Source organism: Oryctolagus cuniculus, chromosome X (assembly GCF_051225735.1).
Source record: "Oryctolagus cuniculus isolate XC-2025 breed Fujian yellow rabbit chromosome X, ASM5122573v1, whole genome shotgun sequence".
NCBI classification, from domain to species: Eukaryota; Metazoa; Chordata; class Mammalia; order Lagomorpha; family Leporidae; genus Oryctolagus; species Oryctolagus cuniculus.
This window is the reverse complement of record NC_142888.1, coordinates 87543758-87563608: the sequence shown is the minus strand read 5'-3', so window position 1 is coordinate 87563608 and position 19851 is coordinate 87543758. Positions and strand designations below refer to the sequence as shown.

Genomic DNA, 19851 nt, shown 5'->3' with positions numbered 1-19851 from the left:
GAGGGAGAGCTCGGGCTAGTTCTAAAGGTCCTGTGAGATCCCAGTGTGAGCTCAGAGGGGTTTGGGCTGAGACTGAGGCTAAGGCTGGACCCTGGGGCTGAGCTGCTGAGTTGCAGGGAGAGAGCTTGGTAGATGTGGGGAGTGCTCAGGCTGGTAGCTGGACCCTTCAGATAGTGATGTGTCCAGCCATCCAGGCAGGGCAGGGCTGGTCAAGGCAGGGGTAGGCCTGCATTAGCAGCGAAGAGAAATGTGGGTCTGCTTGCCGTTATGTAGGTAGGTAACAACATGGATCTAAGGCATTTTGTCCTTGCTCCATCAGTCTTGGAGGTTCATAGTCTAAAATTATGTAGTCCCATTGGTCTGATATCTGACAATGGTAGTAGAGTGTGTGCAGTGGAAGGATCATATAGCAAACCAGGAAGCTGGGAGAGATGTGGAGCACACTTATCTATGTCCACGTCATCTCTCCTTATAAAACTATCATGATTCTATCATGGATTATCTACCCCAACAATCTAATCCAACATATTTAATTCCCAAAGTTCCTACCTTTAGACACCATAATTGGGTGAAGTTTCTACTGTTAATACATTAACCATTATGATTAATCCACTCACCAATAACACAAGATTTTGAGGTACTATCCTGAAGCACACGGGCTTTTGGAAGACACCCAAAATAATATCCAAACCATAACAAAAGCTGACCCATCATTTTTTAAAAAGTGATACATTTTGTAGAAATGACAAGACAAAGGGAAAAGTGTTTTATCTTTTAGAAGTCGTAAATTATGGGGAAAGTATGTATGTGCGTGTGTGTGTGTGTGTTTGTATTATATATATATGGAAAACCATTGTAAGATGAGGGATATTTTAGTAAGTTGTATTTATACATATTCATGTAGGTGTCAATTTTCATGATAAAAGTTGGTCTCCTTTTCTTGATATGGAGAGGTGAGGGAAGATACCTTCTCAAAGGGAAATTTATGCTTTTATATAGAGGACGGGGCAGAAAGTTACTTCTCTCTCTGCTATGTTTTATTGCTTTCAGATCAAAATAATTCTTATGCGCCGGCGCCGAGGCTCACTAGGGTAATCCTCCGCCTGCGGCGCCGGCACATCGGGTTCTAGTCCTGGTCGGGGAGCCGGATTCTGTCCTGCTTGCCCTTCTTCCAGTCCAGCTCTCTGCTGTGGCCTGGGAGTGCAGTGGAGGATGGCCCAAGTGGTTGGGCCCTGCACCCGCATGGGAGACCAGGAGAAGCACCTGCCTCCTGGCTCTGGATCAGCGCGATGCACCGGCTACAGCGCACTGGCCGCAGCAGCCATTGGAGGGTTAATCAACGGCAAAAGGAAGACCTGTCTCTCTGTCTCTCTATCTCTCACTATCCACTCTGCCTGTCCAAAAAAAAAAAAATAATTCTTATGCAAAAGCAGGAAACTTGAGAAACTTTGGGTGTGTCATATTTTGATCCACTTTTTTAGTAAAGTCTCAATGTGTTGGCCTGAATATATTTCCCACAAATTCATATGTCTAAATTCTAACACCTAAAGTGATGGTTTTTGGAGGTGTGGGGCTTTTGAGAGATGATTAGGTCATGAAAGTAAAGTCCTTATAAATGGGATTAATGTGATTTTAAAAGAGGCCCCAGAGAACTGCCTTGCTTCTTCTACCACATGAGAACACAGTAAGAAGGCACTATATGCATCCAGAAAAGGGCCCTCACCAGACAGTAAGTCTGCTGATGCCCTTAAATTGGAATTCCCAGTCATCAAAACTGTGAGAAATGAATTTATATCATTTATAAGATACTCAGGTTATGGCATTTTGCTATAGTAGCCTAAATGGATTAAGATAAACAATATCAAAAGTTGTGAATCTCTGTTAACCAGGATTTTTTTTTTGGCAGTATATCATTATGTCAAATGGATTTCAGAGTTCCTGTCAATAGAATCAACAAGTTCTACCATGCTTTAGCCCCAATGCATATAAAATTTGGCCAGCATTTTTCCTGTTTCCATGCACAGAATTTCCCAATAAGTATTGGTTCCCTTGTTCATAATCCTGGGATCTCGTGTCATCTTCAATTAGGAAAAAAAAAAAAAGGCATCAGCACAACAATGAATTCAATAATTCAATATAATAATTACACTAGTTGACATCTTTAGAGTTTTTCCTGTGTAACAAGCATTTAGTTCTCAAAGTAATCCTATACTGTAAACAATTATCATTTCTTTTTTTATATAGAAAAAATAAGGTTTGGAGATGTTAAGTAACGTGTTCAAGGGCACATTTGTCTGCTGTTGTAAACCTTTGGGAATGAACCAGTGAGTAAATAATCTTTCTCAGTCTCTCCCTCTCTGCAACTCTGCTTTTCAAACAAATAAAATCTTTAGAAAATGAAAATAAATAAAAATTACTTCCTTTAAGAAGCTTAAATTTGTGTTGCCACAACTTCTCCCCACTAGACTTATTTCTATTCTTTAGGGCCACAGAGAATACACTTATTCGATTTCTTTTCTATTATCAATCCTCTTAATATCTGAAGAGAACTATCGGCTCTAGATGTTTCTTCACTTATGCTCAAGCCCCACCTCATTCAGTGAGGTCTTTCCAGTCATGGTTTTCAGGTCCTTTGTCATCTTGGAGAACTCCTCCAAAGTAATGCTGTAATCTGCTAGCATCCCAGATAGAGAAGATAATTAATATACAGCATACACAGCAAAAAAAAAATTCTACTTTCATAACAATTTAGTTTCTTTTAGGTTTAATCTGTACAAGTTATTTTTGCTCTTATGGAGACTAGTGGTGTTGTGTCCTAGAAACAACTGAGTCACGTTCTCACTGCTTTATACCTGTTACAGACTGTTGAGGGTAATCTTCACCTTTAAGTCTTTCACCAAATTTCAAGCATCTCATTAACTCAGTGTCAAATTAGCTACTTACCTCTAAAAAATTACCTTAATCAATAGAGGCAAGATTAATAACAAGTTCTCTTACTGTATCAATCAGTATCAGAATATTTAGTGAAAAGAAGCCTGCTAAGTCATTCTGGGCATACTGCCTGAAAATCTGTTCCATCCTGACAGGGTCAGTGTCCCAAAGGGCAGTGAATCTTACACCAAATGGCCTAACAAACAACAGCTTGCACCTGCCATATTTTTCAGAGTATTTCAGAAAAAGGCAAAAGTCATCATTCATTCCTTGAAAATATACTTGGCATTCTGTGAATTAATCAACTCGTTTGAAGACAGTGTTAACCATTTATTGCCATATTACTTTTGAAATGACTGACATCTTCCCTCACTTATGAGGTATTAGGAGATAGCTCAGCTTGTTGAAATTTATCCCCAATGATTTTAATTACAATATTCATAATGTTCTTTATAACCTAGCACTGGGTTACATAATAACATTGATTGTTCTCTAGTTGTTTTATGTGCACAAATCTTTGTGTTGCCAAATGTTTTGTAAGTATTTTGAAACCAAGACTTATGTCTTCTACTTCTTTTGTGGTTTTTATTTCCATCCAATAACTAGTACAGTAAGCACTTAATAATTACTTCTGAACAAGGCAAGATCTGCATGTGGGCTGTGTAGGTTGGCTCTGTTCTAACTTTCTGGCTTGTGCCATTAACCCCCACCCAGCTTTCTAGGAAGACTTCAGTCACATGGGGCCTGAGCTGGATAGTTTAGATGATTTAAAGAAACCAGATCTTGCTGCTAGGGGAAAAACAAACAGACAAACAGCTAAAGTTGCTATAGTACTGCTCAGATGTGAGGCATCCCAGCTCATCTTGAGAATAGCTGGTCCTAGCAAGTTTAGGCTATACATGTACATTAACATGCTCTTTTTGGACCATTGGTAATGTTCACAAATTGGGCCAAGTGCTCCCCCAAGTCATGGCTTACATATTTTCTTTGAGAGATTTACTCTTCCTCCTGGCAAGTATTTTTTCTATTTCCTTCCTATAAGAAACATGAAATTTGTCTCTGGTCATGAAGATTTTATATTAACCTATTTTCCAATCTTTATGGAAGAAAATCCTTTTTTCTGCTATCCCTGCTTTGATTGGCTAAAAAAATGGCAGCAACTTTTCTCTGGTGCTTCTAAGTCAGCTACTCAGCATTTCTCAAATTATTTGAGATTTTGTTGTTCTTCATGGTAGAAAATAACCCTTAGATTTTCTTTTATCAGAAATTATTGCTACTCTAAAAGAGCTACTGAGATGTTTCTGGTCTGAGTATTAAAAATTTAAGTACCCCAACCATTCTTTTCCAAATTTTATCAGATGTAGGTCTATAAAGAAAAAGTAGTTATTGATTAAACAGTTTTTTTTTGGGGGGGGTCTAAAAGTCCTGTTTTATAAAAAAAACTATAGAAATTTCTGGCAATGAAATTTGCAGTAATTTTGTTTTGTTTGAATTATCTGTATGCTTGTTGTCAAATAGTGGGCAAAGTAACTATGCCATTAGTCATTTGATATATTAATCTATCAAATTTTGTATATTAGTATCAGTGATTTAAATGTGAATATATTTAACAAAATTATATATATATATAACAAAGTATATATATATATAACAAAGTATATATATAAAACAAAGTGTGTGTGTATATATATATATATATATATATATACCACAAAACACTCAGGGAATGTAATATTGCAGGTAACAGAAGTCTGTCTTGCTTTGAGAAGCCACCAGTGTTAACATAGTTTAAATTTCCCCAAATTACTATACTTACTTGTGTTGTCTATATATTCTTTTTTCCCTTTTATACAAATGAGAATAAACTTGATATGAAGTTCTATACTTTGTGTCTCCTCTCTATAATTTTTCTTAGGGATTTCATCTTGGCTTATGTTAATCTAATCATCTTTTTCCCCAAATGTTTTTTTCATTTATTTGCATGGCAGAGAAATAGAATGAGAGAGAGAATCACCCATACAGACAGAGCAACCATCACTGGTTCACTCCTCAAATGCCTGCAGCATTTGAGACAGGGCTGGGGCTGAAACTAGGAGCCAGGTATTCAATGTAGCTCTGCTATACTGGTTACAGGATCCCAATTAATTGAGCCATCACTGCTGCCTCTTAGAGTCTGCATTGGCAAGAAGCTTGAATCAGGAGCTAGAGTCAGGTATTTAACTCAGATACTCTATGTGGAATGTTGGCATCTTAACTAGCATCTTAACTTCTATGCTAAACAGCCACACCAATCATCATTTTAAGCATAGAATTTTGCTACATGGATATTCCACCATATATTTTACCAGCCCCCATCCCATTGGTGGACTTTTAGATGTGTCTTTGAGTATATGGAAGCAATCATTTAAAAATTTTAAATTTTAAGGCTGGCACTGTGGTGTAGCGGGTGAGGCTGCTGCCTGTAGTGCCAGCATCCCATATGGGTGCTGATTCAAGTCCCGGCTGCTCCACTTTGATCCACCTCTCTGCTGTGGCCTGGGAAAGCAGTGGAAGATGTCCCAAATCCTTGGGCCCCTGTGCCCACATGGAAGACCTGGAAGAAGCTCCTGGCTCCTGGCTCCTGGCTTTGGATCAGCCCAGCTCCGGCCATTGCAGCCATCTGGGGAGTGAACCAGCAGATGGAAGACTCTTTATCTCTCTCTGCCTCTGCCTCTCTGCAGCTCTGTCTTTCAAATAAATAAATAAATCTTTAAAAATTTTTAAAATTAAAATTTTAAATTTTAAGATTTCATATCGTTTTAAAATTTTAATTTTATTTGAAAGGTGTTAAGCATAGAAAAAGAACTGAGAGAGAGAGAGAGAGAGAGAGAAGAGAGAGGAGAGACAGAGAAAGAGAGATCTTCTGTTAAGTGGTTTACTCTCCAAATGTTTTCAATGGCCAGAATTTAACCAGGCCAAAGCTATGAGCTAGGGACCCAATCTAGGTATCTCAGACATAATTGGCAGTAACCCAACTACTAGAGCCATCACTATTGCCTCCCAGGGTCTGCATTAGCAGGAATCTTGAGTCAGGAGTGGAACTACACTCTGATATGGGATATGTGCATCCTGAGTGATGTCTTAACCACTTTGCAAATTTTCTGCCCCAGGGATAATCTTGAATATTCAATTACTCAATGCATGTATTTGCCCAACATAGAGAATTGACTCCTCTTTACTCTGAACTTTCTTCCTTGATAATTGACATTATGCCAGTTGGGAAAAGGAGTTAATTCTGTAAGTATTGATGAAGGCTTATGCTTTATACAGCATGGTGCTAGACATTGTCATACATTAAAAAGTTATGGTAGCTGGTGCTGCAGCTCAATAGGCTAATCCTCCGCCTGCAGCGCTGGCACACCAGGTTCTAGTCCCGGTCAGGGAGCCGGATTCTGTCCTGCTTGCCCCTCTTCCAGTCCAGCTCTCTGCTGTGGCCCGGGAGTGCAGTGGAGGATGGCCCAAGTGGTTGGGCCCTGCACCCGCATGGGAGACCAGGGGAAGCACCTGGCTCCTGCCTTCAGATCAGCGCGGTGTGCCGGCCGTAGCACACCGGCCGCAGCGGCCACTGGAGGGTGAACCAATGGTAGAGGAAGACCTTTCTCTCTGTCTTTCTCACTGTCCACTCTGCCTGTAAAATAAAAAAGTTATGGCAAAATTACAAAATTCTTTCCCACACATATTTTAGAGTTTAGAAGACCAGAAGTGATAATAGGAGAGGAGATATCCTAAAAAAGGAGCTCCAATGGGAAATTATTAAGGTACTCATTATAAGCAGGGAAGCTCCCAAAGTGGCAGCAGACTGTGTGTGTAGCCAGTTCAAGAATTTCACATTTGGAGGGGCCAACATCATGGTGTAGCAAGTAAAGCCACCATCTGCAACACTGGCGTTCCATATGGACGCCAGTTTGAGTCTGCTCCACTTCTGATTCAGCTCCCTTGTAATGGCCTGGAAAGAGCAACAGAAGATGGCCTAAGTACTTGGGGCCCCTTCACTCCCATGTGGGAGACCTGGAAGATGCTCCTGGCTCCTGACTTCAGCCCAGGCCCAGCCATTGTGGCCATCTGGGGAGTGAACCAGCAAATGGAAGATACTCATTTTCTCTCTCTCTCTCTCTCTCTCTCTCTCTCCCTCCCTCCCTCCCTCCCTCTCTCCCTCTCTCCCTCTCTCCCTCTCTCCCTTTCTCCCTTTCTCCCTCTCTCTCCCCACTCCTTTATCTCTAACTCTGCCTTTCAAATAAGTAAAATCTTTAAAAAAAAGAATTTCTCACTTGGAAAATGACCTGCCTTTCTGGGACACTTGAGTTTAAACAGAAACTTGAAAACTGTGTACAAATTTTGGAGTCCATAAGGTTGTTTCCATCATTGAAAAACAGCTTTATAAAAAGTAATCAAACCTGAAAAACAAAACACTACAAAAATTGTGTAAAAAATACTATTTTACTCATAGAAAAACTGAATAACAACCTTTCCAAAGTACACAGATATGAACTTATCTACACCGTATACATGCAATGATATGACTACTCTAATTCATTTTCAAAAGGGCATCCTACTTTTTTTTCTGGAATCTGCTGCTTATAAAATGATAGTCTCCTTTTCAGGGAAGCAAAGGGAAAACATAATAGGATTTTGATTAATTATTAATCGTTGAGATTTTAGGTAGAGAATATATTCTTGATGTTTGAAATATTGTGCATAGAATCTGATATAGTAAAGCTTTGAGAAAAGACACAAATAACCACTTTTCCTTTATGAAGAATGCTGCGTTTTACTTTTGTTCTTTAGCATTTATTTCCAAACTGGAAAATTAAGGACTTTTGAAAGATGAAAAAGGCACAGATTAGAATCCAATATTTTGGTGCATCAAAAACTTGTGTGATTCTTCCTTGTGCTAACACAATAATTTGAGTAAAATGATATAGTGATTAAACACATTTGGGGAAAGCATGCTGTGTGGGGTATTCAGAATTCTGGAAAACGTGTTTTGATAGCAGAATGAATGAGCAGCTTTCACATAGTATATGTAGTTAAGATGAAAGCAGGAAATAAGAAAAAGTGTCTTTCCTGTACCAGATTTTGTATCTGAACTGTAAAACATTTAGTGAAATTTATTTTTTCATCCCAATATTTCTGTCAGCCCTTCACTTCTTATTGTCTGTAAGATGCTCAACAACCAGGAACCTCTGCTCTGACATTTAATAAAATACTAGCTATGTCAGCTACTCAATAATGTACTGTTTCCCCAATTTTCTATTTTATTAGGTAAATATTTCTTGAACAGCTACTATGTGCAAAGCATCACAATCGATATTATGGGGAATTCAAACTTAAGAGGCAGTCCACTGGTCATAGAAACAGAAAACTTGCCTTCTAATCTTAGCTTGGTCACTTACTAAGTAAGTATATGACCTAGAGATTCATTTCTTGTTTCAGAGCCACGGCCCTGGATTTGATCATCTCTGAGGTACCTGTCAACCACAGTGTAGTTCAATGTGATGAGTAAAACAGTTTGTATCCCCTAGCAATGTTGGGTTTTTATGTGGGGTAGAAACTAACACAGAAACAGAATCAGAATGGTATTGGTAATTTCAAGAGAGTTACAAGCAAAATGATGTTGGGTTTCAAAGAAAGAAGCTATCATTATCCATGGATGATATCATTGATGGCATTCTGGAGGGAGTGGCCTTAATGGGTCAGGTTTATGATAGTCAGAAATAGGAGTCAAGGGAATTACTCTGTTCCTATCATGGACTTTTCCTTTTTTGGATATTACTCTGGATTTGTCAGTAACAACGGAAAAGTGACAGAAAATCAACCTTTGAGAGATTTATATCATTGCATTTTTGAAGTTGTTGGCCAATGAGTATAGATTGGAGCTGTAGATAATAAAAATAAAAGGAAGATGATGGATGGGAAGAATAGGAAGGGATCCTGGAATGGAGCTCTTCAACAAATGCCAATAGCAATTTATTTTGTATAGTGCTTAACAATCTGCAAAGTACATTGATATCACTTCCAGGATATATGAATATGATACAACTGTTAAGAGCATGGCTTGGACTCCAACAGAACTGATTTTATATCCCAGCTCTGCTGCTTACCAATAATGTAACCTTGGATAGTTACTTGATCTCTTGTGTCTCCATTTCCTTATTTGTAAGATAGAAATAACAATTGCCTTGTGAGATGGCTGCACAGTTAAAATAAGCATATATATGTATGTATATATAGCACTTAGCAAAGTGACTAAAATATAGAGTGTACTCAATAATGATAACTATGAGTTACTAGGTAAGGTATTGTTATTCTCTTTTAACAAAAAGTCAGAATTGAAGTGCTGTGATTCTGTGTCATGCATTAGAATCCAGTATTCTTTGTATTATCCTGGTGATTCCCAGCCTGAGTTTTCTGCATACACCCTCTCACAGGGGGATCTGTGAAGGTAATACTGAGAGTCTATGACTCATTTTCAATATTTGAAAGGAGCCTAACAGAGAGTATTCATTTACTTTTGATAAATTACACAACCTGACTAAAATGTCAAGTTTCTTTGCTTTTGCCTGAAATTATATCAAGTCATTTTGGTAAAATGGGCTGTCTCATGGTTATGGGAAACTGATTGGCAGCTATATATGTCTGTGATGAATAGAAATGGGGAAAATGAATTTTATTTATAAAATGTGATTGATCTGGCTTGGGAGAGCATGAAGCGAAACTACACATAAAATGCTGTCTTTTTGCTGAAATGAATGAGAAGCACTGTATTGTACTACTCTTCCTCTGCCTCAGGAGGGGGCAGGGATAAGAAAGGTAGAAAGAGAGGAAGTTATGGTCAAATGAAATTTCAGAGTTTGAGAGTTTACAGGTAGGTTGTTTTCATGTAATAAGTGTGCTTGGAATGAGGACATGACTTGTGGTTTCCTCCTATGAGAAGGACATAAGGAAACTGCGTCTCAAAGAAAGGTAAGGAATCAGCCAAATGGACAATAGCAACTGTGGCAGAGCCAGTATTTCAATCCAGTCTTCTCATTCCCTGTTCCATAGCTCTCCACTTCAAAACAGTGTCCACGATGGCATTTCTGCAGGCCTGATTTCAATATTTACTTGCTCTGGTCAGAGAGAGAAAACACTTAATAGAGGATGAATGAGATGCAGTTAGGGACTTACAGAGAGCTAACATACAAAGGTCTCTTTTGTATTGAGTGACCAGACAGTACAGGTCACCATCTCCTAGTCTGAAACTATACTAAGAATTCTCTGGTTCAGCTTTACTCTGCAGACTTAATATAAATACATCAGATGCAGAAGAAAGAAGGGGATGAATAATAATAGTAGCTTTCATTTACTAAATGCTCATCTAAGGAATATTACTCATGCATCTCTATTTAGTGAGTCCCTACTGTGGGCTAGATACTATTTAGGAAGTGTTATGGTAATGAACCAGAAACAAAAAAGTCCCTACCCTTGAACAGCTCACATTTTCTCTGTTTTTACATGGATTACTTCAAAACAACCCTACAAGTCTGGTACTGTTATTATTCTCAATTTACAAGTGAGGAGGTGGATACAGAGTTAGTACTTGCTCAAGGTCGCACAGCCAGAAATACTAGATTAGGAAGTTGAACCAAAATCTGTAGGACACCCAAGTGCATGTGTTTCTATGATTGTCTTCTAGTTTTATTCTCCACCAAAGATTTTTATTCTGACATTACTCTCAATGCATTTTTCCACTCGTGTCCATTATTCCTTTCTATCATAATGTTGGAAACCTGCAAGTCAGGAAACAAAGAGAAGCAAACTGCCCTCATATGCAAGAAGCTGTTTGAGTTTAGGAGGTCCTTTAGAAGGCATTTTATGAGAGTAAACATTTGTTGACTATTTACTTTGTGTCAGCCAGTATACTTCTAATTCTCTTAATACATTTAATTCTTACAGCAGCCTTATAATGTAAGTACTGTTATTATCATCTCCATTATCTAGATGGGGAAACTACAGCACAGAGAGGTCAAAGAAATTATCAGAAATCCTCAGGTTGCAAGTGGCAGAAGTGAGACTAAAACCCAGAAATTCAGTTTCCAGAGTTTGTTCTTAGAGTCACAAGGGCTATATTTACAACATAGTAAGTAGCACCATAAGTGATACAGGTGTTTTTTAAAAAAAGTCAAGTGTGAGAAGAAAAGAGAATACATAAACTAGAGCAGTAACATGAGAACAAAAGAGGGTATGAATGTAACAGGCATTTTAGGGAAGAAGCAACTAGGTTTGCTAAAATATCAGATTTATGTGACAAGGAGAGTGGTTGTTGCATCAATAGAGATTTTTAAAAATTCTAAATACATAAAAGATTGAGAGGAAAAAATAATTTGGTTTCTTTTTTAAAAAGTTTTATGTATGTATGTGTGTATGTATTTGAAAGAGTTACACAGAGAGAGAAGGAAGAACAGAGAAAGGGAGAGATCTTCTATCCTCTGGTTTACTATCCAGATGGCCACGATGGCTAGGGATGGACCTAGAGTTCCTCTAGGCCTTCCACATGAGTGGCAGGGGCCCAAGTACTTGGGCCATCTTCCTCTGCTTTTCCAGGCCATTAGCTTGGAGCTGCTAGGAGCCAATGGGATGCCAACATTGTAGATAGTGGTTTCACCCACTATGCTATAAGGCCATCACAAATAATTTTGAGATTGAGTTAATGGCAAGATGTATAGGTAGGAAGATCTAGTAAGCAGGTAAAATAAGGGACTGAAACTCAGATATGAACACAGAGTCAGATTATGGAGGCAGAAGAGAGGTATGGAAGTATTTTGAAAAGTTTGTGGAAAAATAGATTTAAAATAAAATCAGTTTATTTGGATAAAAAGTTGAAGTCTCTGCACAGTATTTTTCATAATGCATATTTCCATAAACTTAAAAAACCCTCCTATGAAGAAAATTGATATTGAGAACCTAGAAGAAACAAAGACATATGCCAATAGAGGTTTTTTTCCCTTTTCTTTTGCCGTTATGTTATTGCAATAAAATTCAACTTAGATCTGACTTCTTTCACGAAAGGATGTTCCTTTGTTTTCTCAGACCTTTATCTTCCAATATAAAGCCATAAGAGGATACAGACTCATTGAAGAAAGGAAGCAGTTAACAATGAGGGCCTTTAAGGGAAGAAAATTTATCATAGACTCCTATTGTAGTCTAAAATATGCTTTTTATACATTTTAAAGATCTAGACAGTTATTGAATTAGTTTTAGATAATCAAATGTATAATTTGTTACATATACCATACACACACACAATACTTACTAGCAAGTGAAATATAAATAAAACCACAAAAGTAATATACTTAAAAGTGCTTTTAATTATTTAGATTTTAGTGAAATGAAAAATCACTATTTGAAATATGACTATGCAAAGAATAAGTGCAAGTGCTTTTGAGCTGCACATGACTGGGCTACTTTGTGCCATGAGGTGTTTCACTTTCCCCACCACACTTTATCATTTGGATTATACTGTACCATGACAGCTTCTGGTTCTCACTTGACATGAAAGCATCATTTATATCCATACTGTTATATATTTAGTACTACTTGGTGCCAATACAATTGTAACTGCTATGCAAAAGCTGAAACTTAAATCATGTGCCAGTACCCAAATATGAGGCAATCACCTAGAATTTCCAAATAGATTTTATTTTTGTTGAAACACATATACAAAAATATTCTCATACAAATGATCTCTCCTCCCCACTACCACCCTCACCCAGTCCTGCCAAGCCCTGAAAAACTTAATTCTACCTAAATTTATTTTTTAAACTAATAATTTATTTATTTATTTATTTATTTTTATTTAGTAAGTATAAATTTCCAAAGTACAGTTAATGGATTACAATGGCTCCCCCCCCCATAATTTCCTCCCACTCACACTCCTCCCATCTCCCACTCCCTCTCCCATTCCATTCACATCAAGATTCATTTTCAATTATCTTTATATACAGAAGATCTATTTAGTATATATTAAGTAAAGTTTTCATCAGTTTGCACCCACACGAAAACACAAAGTGTAAAATACTGTTTCAGTACTAGTTATAGCATTACTTCACATTGGACAACACAGTAAGGACAGATCCCACATGAGAAGTAAGTACAAGTGACTCCTGTTGTTGACTTAACAATTTGACACTCTTGTTTATGGCGTCAGTAATCTCCCTAGGCTCTAGTCATGAGTTGCCAAGGCTATGGAAGCCTTTGAGTTTGCCAACTTCGAACTTATTCCGACAGGGTCATAGTCAAAGTGGAAGTTCTCTCCCCACTTCAGAGAAAGGTACCTCCTTCTTTGATGACCTGTTCTTTCCACTGGGATCTCACTCACAGAGATCTCTCATGTAGGTTTTTTTCTTTTCTTTTTTTTTCTTTTTTTTTTTTTTTGCCAGAGTGTCTTGGCTTTCCATGCCTCATGGGCTCTTCAGCCAGTTCCGAATGCCTTAAGGGCTGATTCTGAGGTCAGAGTGCTATTTAGGACATCTGCCATTCTATGAGTGTGCTGTGTATCCCGCTTCCCATGATGGATCATTCGCTCCCTTTTTGATTCTATCAGTTAGTATTAGCAGACACTAGTCTTGTTTGACTCTTAGACCTATCAGTGTGATCAATTGTGAACTGAAATTGATCACTCTGGCTAGTGAGATGGCATTGGTACATGCCACCTTGATGGGATTGTATTGGGATCCCCTGGCACGATTCTAACTCCACAATTTGGGGCAAGTCCGAATGAGCATGTCCCAAATTGTACATCTCCTCCCTCTCTTATTCCCACTCTTATATTTAACAGGGATCACTTTTCAGTTAAAATTTAAACACCTAAGAATAATTGTGTGTTAATTACAGAGTTCAACCAATAGTACTAGAACAAAACAAAGAAAAAATACTAAAATGGATAAAGTATTAAATTGTACATCAACAGTCAGGACAAGAGCTGATCAAGTCACTGTTTCTCATAGTGTCAATTTCACTTCAACAGGTTTCCCCTTTGGTGCACAGTTAGTTGTCGCCGATCAGGGAGAACATATGATATTTGTCCCTTTGGGACTGGCTTAATTCACTCAGCATAATGTTTTCCAGATTCCTCTATCTTGTTGCAAATAACCGGATTTTGTTGTTTTTGACTGCTGTATAGTATTCTATAGAGTACATGTCCCATAATTTCTTTATCCAATCTACTGTTGATGGGCACTTGGGTTGGTTCCAGGTCTTAGCTATGGTGAATTGAGCTGCAATAAACATTAATGTGCAGACTGCTTTTTTGTTTGACTCTTAGACCTATCAGGTAAATTGGGTAAATTCCAAGGAGTGGGATGGCTGGGTTGTATGGTAGGGTTATATTCAGGTTTCTGAGGAATCTCCAGACTGACTTCCATAGTGGCTTAACCACTTTGCATTCCCACCAACAGTGGGTTAGTGTCCATTTTTCCCCACATCCTCTCCAGCATCTGTTGTTGGTAGATTTCTGAATGTGAGCCATTCTAACCAGTGTGAGGTGAAACCTCATTGTGGTTTTGATTTGCATTTCCCTGATTGCTAATGAGCTTGAACATTTTTTCATGTGTCTGTTGGCCATGTGGATTTCCTCTTTTGAAAAATGTCTATTGAGTTCCTTAGCCCATCTCTTAAGTGGGTTGTTTGTTTTGATGTTGTGGAGTTTCTTGATTTCTTTGTAGATTCTGGTTATCAAACCTTTATCAGTTGCATAGTTTGCAAATATTTTTTCCCATTCTGTCGGTTGCCTCTTCACTCTCCTGACTGTTTCTTTTGCAGTACAGAAACTTCTCAATTTGATGCAATCCCAATAGTTAATTTTGGCTTTGACTGCCTGCACCTCCAGGGTCTTTTTTAGGAAGTCTTTGCCAGTACCTATATCTTGCAGGGTTTCTCCAATGCTCTCTAACAATTTGATGGTGTCAGGTTATAGATTTAAGTCTTTAATCCATGTTGAGTGAATTTTTGTGTAAGGTGAAAGGTAGGGGTCTTGCTTCATGATTCTGCATGTGGAAATCCAATTTTCCCTGCACCATTTATTGAAAAGACTGTCCTTACTCCAGGGATTGGTTTTGGATCCTTGGTCAAATATAAGTTGGCTGTAGATGCTTGGATTGATGTCTGGTGTTTCAATTCTGTTCCATTGGTCTATCCATCTGTTTCTGTACCAGTGTCATGCTGTTTTGGTTACAACTGCCTTGTAGTATGTCCTGAAATCTGGTATTGTGATGCCTCCAGCTTTGTTTTTGTTGTACAAGATTGCTTTAGCTATTCGAGGTCTCCTGTGTCTCTGTATGAATTTCAGCATCATTTTTTCTAGATCTGAGAATAATGTCTTCAGTATTTTAATTGGTATCACATTGAATCTGTAAATTGCTTTTGGGAGAATGGACATTTTGATGATATTGATTCTTCCAATCCATGAGCATGGAAGATTTTTCCATTTCTTGGTATCCTCTTCTATTTCTTTCTTTAGGATTTTGTAATTTTCATCGTAGAGATCTTTAACGTCCTTGGTTAAGTTTATTCCAAGGTATTTGATTGTTTTGTAGCTATTGTGAATGGGATTGATCTTAGAAGTTCTTCCTCAGCCATGGCATTGCCTGTGTATACAAAGGCTGTTGATTTTTGTGCATTGATTTTATATCCTGCTACTTTGCCAAACTCTTCTATGAGTTCCAATAGTCTCTTAGTAGAGTTCTTTGGGTCCCCTAAATACAGAATCATGTCATCTGCAAAGATGGATAGTTTGAGTTCTTCCTTCCCAATTTGTATCCCTTTAATTTCTTTTTCTTGTCTGATGGTTCTGGCTAAAACTTCCAGAACTATATTGAATAGCAGTGGTGAGAGTGAGCATCCCTGTCTGGTACTAGATCTCAGTGGAAATGTTTCCAACTTTTCCCCATTCAATAGGATGTTGGCAATGGTTTTTTCATAAATTGCTTTGATTGTATTGAGGAATGTTCCTTCCATACCCAGTTTGCTTAGAGTTTTCACCATGAACGGGTGTTGTATTTTATCAGATGCTTTCTCTGCATCTATTGAGATAATCATATGGTTTTTCTTCTGCAGTCTGTTAATGTGGTGTATCACATTGATTGTCTTGCGCACATTGAACCATCCCTGCATGCCAGGGATAAATCCCACTTGGTCTGGGTGGATGATCTTTCTGATGTGTTGTTGCATTCTATTGGCGAGAATTTTATTGAGGATTTTTGCGTCTACGTTCATCAGGGATATTGGTCTGTAATTCTCTTTCTCAGCTGCATCTTTTTCCATCTTAGGAATTAAGGTGATGCTGGCTTCATAAATAGAATTTGGGAGGATTCCCTCTTTTTCGATTGTTCTGAATAGTTTGAGAAGAATTGGAGTTAGTTCTTCTTTAAATGTCTGGTAGAACTCAGCAGTCAATCCATCTGGTCCTGGGCTTTTCTTTGTTGGGAGGGCCTTTATTACTGTTTCCATTTCCGTCTCAGTTATGGGTCTGTTTAGGTTTTCGATGTCTTCCTGGTTCAATTTAGGTAGGTTGCATGTGTCCAGGAATCTATCCATTTCTGGTGGGTTTCCCTGTTTGCTGGCATACAAGTCCTTGTAGTAATTTCTGATGATTCTTTTTATTTCTGTGATGTCTGTTGTTACATTTCGTTTTTCATCTCTGATTTTATTGATTTGGGTGTTTTCTTTTTTTAGTTAGTTGGGCCAATGGGGTGTCAATTTTGTTTATTTTTTCAAAAAACCAGCTCCTCCTTTGGCTGATTTTTTTGTAATGTTTTTTTTTTTGGATTCAATCCTTTTGATTTCTTCTCTGATTTTAATTATTTCTCTTCTCCTACTAGATTTGGGTCTGGTTTGCTGTAGGTTTTCTAGATCCTTGAGATGCATTGAAAGCTCATCTATTTGCTACCTTTCCAATTTCTTGATGTAGGCACTTATTGATATAAACTTTCCTCTTAACGCTGCTTTTGCTGCGTCCCATAAGTTTTGATATGTTGTGCTATTTTCTTCATTTACTTCCATAAAATTTTTGATTTCTCTTTTAATTTCTTCTATGACCCATTGTTCATTCAGGAGCATGTTGTTCAATCTCCATGTGTTTGCTTATGCTCTGGGGATTCCTGAGTTGCTAATTTCCAACCTCATTCCTTTATGGTTTGAGAAGCTGCATGGTATGATTCTAATTCTTTTGAATTTGCTGAGACTTGCTTTATGGTCTAGTATGTGGTTAATCCTAGAGAAGGTTCCATGTACTGCTGAGAAGAATGTAAATGCTTTCTGTGTAGGATGAAAAGTTCTGTAGATTTCTGTTAGATCCATTTGGGCTATAGTGTCATTTAAATCTACCGTCTCCTTGTTGATCTTCTGTCCTGTTGATCTGTCTATTTCTGAGAGTGGAGTATTGAAGTCCCCCAGTACTATTGTATTGGGGTCTAAGTCTCCCTTTAAGTCCCTTAACAAATCTTTTAAATAAACCGGTGCCCTGTAATTAGGTGCGTATACATTGATAATCGTTATATCTTCCTGTTGAATTGATCCCTTAATCATTATATAGTGCCCCTCTTTGTATCTCTTAAAAGATTTGTGTTAAAGTTTATGTTGTCCAGTATCAAGATGGCTATGCCCTCTCTTTTTTCATTTCTGTTGGCATGGTATATCTTTTTCCAGCTTTCACTTTCAGTCTGTATGCATCTTTGTTGGAAAGATGTGTTTCTTGTAAGCAGCAAATAGATGGGTTTTGTTCCTTAACCCAATCAGCCAATCTGTGTCTTTTAACTGGAGAGTTCAGACCATTAACGTTCAATGTGACTATTGATAAGTGGTGACTTTGCCCTGCCATTTGCCAAAGATATTTTCTAATATATGCTTTGAATTCCCTGTGATCTTTTGCTGTGAGGTTTCCTTCCTATACCTTCTTTCATATTGATGACCGTGTTTTTGCGTTTCTGTGTGCAACACATCTTTAAGAATCTTTTGCAGGGCTGGACAAATGACGACAAATTCTTTCAATTTCTGTTTGCTATGAAAGATCTTTATTTCACCTTCATTCACAAATGAGAGCTTTGCAGGATATAATATTCTGGGCTGGCAGTTGTTCTCTCTTAGTACCTGGGCTATGTCTCGCCATTCCCTTCTAGCTTGTAGGGTTTCTGATGAAAAGTCAGCTGTGAGTCTAATTGGAGATCCTCTGCGAGTAATCTGACGTTTCTCTCTTGCACATTTTAGGATATTTTCTTTCTGTTTCACTGTGATGAGTTTAATTACAACGTGTCATGATGAGGATCTCTTTTGGTCATGTTTACTAGGGGTTCTATGAGCTTCCTGTACTAGGATGTCTCTGTCCTTCTCCAAACCTGGAAAATTTTCTGCTAGTATCTCACTAAAAAGGCCTTCTAATCCTTTCTCCCTCTCCATGCCTTCAGGAACTCCTAGAACCCGAATGTTGGGTTTTTTAATAGTATCCTGTAGATTCCCCACAATATTTTTTAGATTTCTGATTTCCTCTTCTTTTCTTTGGTTTGACTGTATACTTTCCTGTTCTCTGTCTTCTTTTTTTTATTGTTCTTTATAATCTAAACGGTTATAATTTATTTTTTTATTTTTTTATTTTTTTTAACTTTTATTTAATGAATATAAATTTCCAAAGTACGGCTTATGGATTACAATGGCTTCCCCCCCATAACGTCCCTCCCACCCGCAACCCTCCCCTTTCCCACTCCCTCTCCACTTCCATTCACATCAAGACTCATTTTCAATTCTCTTTATATACAGAAGATCAGTTTAGCATACATTAAGTAAAGATTTCAACAGTTTGCTCCCACACGGAAACATGAAGTGAAAAATAATAGATGATTTTTTAAATGATGATGAAATCAGATCAGACCTATTGTCATGTTTAATCCCAGTGAGAGTCAAGTTGGGAATTGATAATTTCTTCTTCTTTTTTTTTTTACAGAAGATCAGTTTAGTATACATTAAGTAAAGATTTCAACAGTTTGCACCCCCATAGAAACACAAAGTGAAATATACTGTTTGAGTACTCGTTATAGCATTAAGTCTCAATGTACAGCACATTAAGGACAGAGATCCTACATGAGGAGTAAGTGCACAGTGACTCCTGTTGTTGACTTTACAAATTGACACTCCTGTTTATGGCATCAGTAATCTCCCTATGCACCAGTCATGAGTTTCCAGGCTATGGAAGCCCCTTGAGTTCTCCGACTCTTATCTTGTTTAGACAAGGTCATAGTCAAAGTGGAGGTTCTCTCCTCCCTTCAGAGAAAGGTACCTCCTTCTTTGAAGACCTGTTCTTTCCACTGGGATCTCACTCACAGAGATCTTTCATTTAGGTTGGTTGGGTTTTTTTTTTTTTTTTTTTGCCAGGGTGTCTTGGCTTTCCATGTCTGAAGTACTCTCATGGTGTTCTCTGTCTTCTAAGTCCGATATTCTCTCTTCTGCTTCACCCATTCTGTTTTTAAGGTTCTCTAATGTGTTTGTCATTTGATCTATTGAATTCTTCATTTCATTATGATTTCTCATCACTATCACAGTTTCATATTCTACCAGTTGTTTCATTTCATTTTGATTCCTCCTTAATATTTCACTTTCGCAAGAAAGATTTTCTATCTTGTCCATTATGGATTTCTGTATATCAAGAATTTGTTTTTGAGAACTTCTTAACGTTCTTATCAATTTTTTGATATCCGCTTCTAGCATTTCTTCTATCTCATCATCTTCATAATCTTGAATTGGGGTGTCTTTTTCATTTGGGCGTGTCATAGTGTCTTCCTTGTTCTTGTTACCTCGGTTTTTGCGTTTGTTGTTTGGCATATTGGAGATACTCTTTGGTTTCTTCACTGTGGTGTT

At 37.8% G+C, this 19851-nt stretch overlaps 1 protein-coding gene across 2 annotated transcripts in view; it reads left to right on the top strand.

Annotated features, from left to right (window-relative positions):
* Positions 1-19851, top strand: part of IL1RAPL2 (interleukin 1 receptor accessory protein like 2) — a 1320043-nt gene that overhangs the window by 821995 nt on the left and 478197 nt on the right. The gene's annotated exons all lie outside the window — the stretch shown is intronic.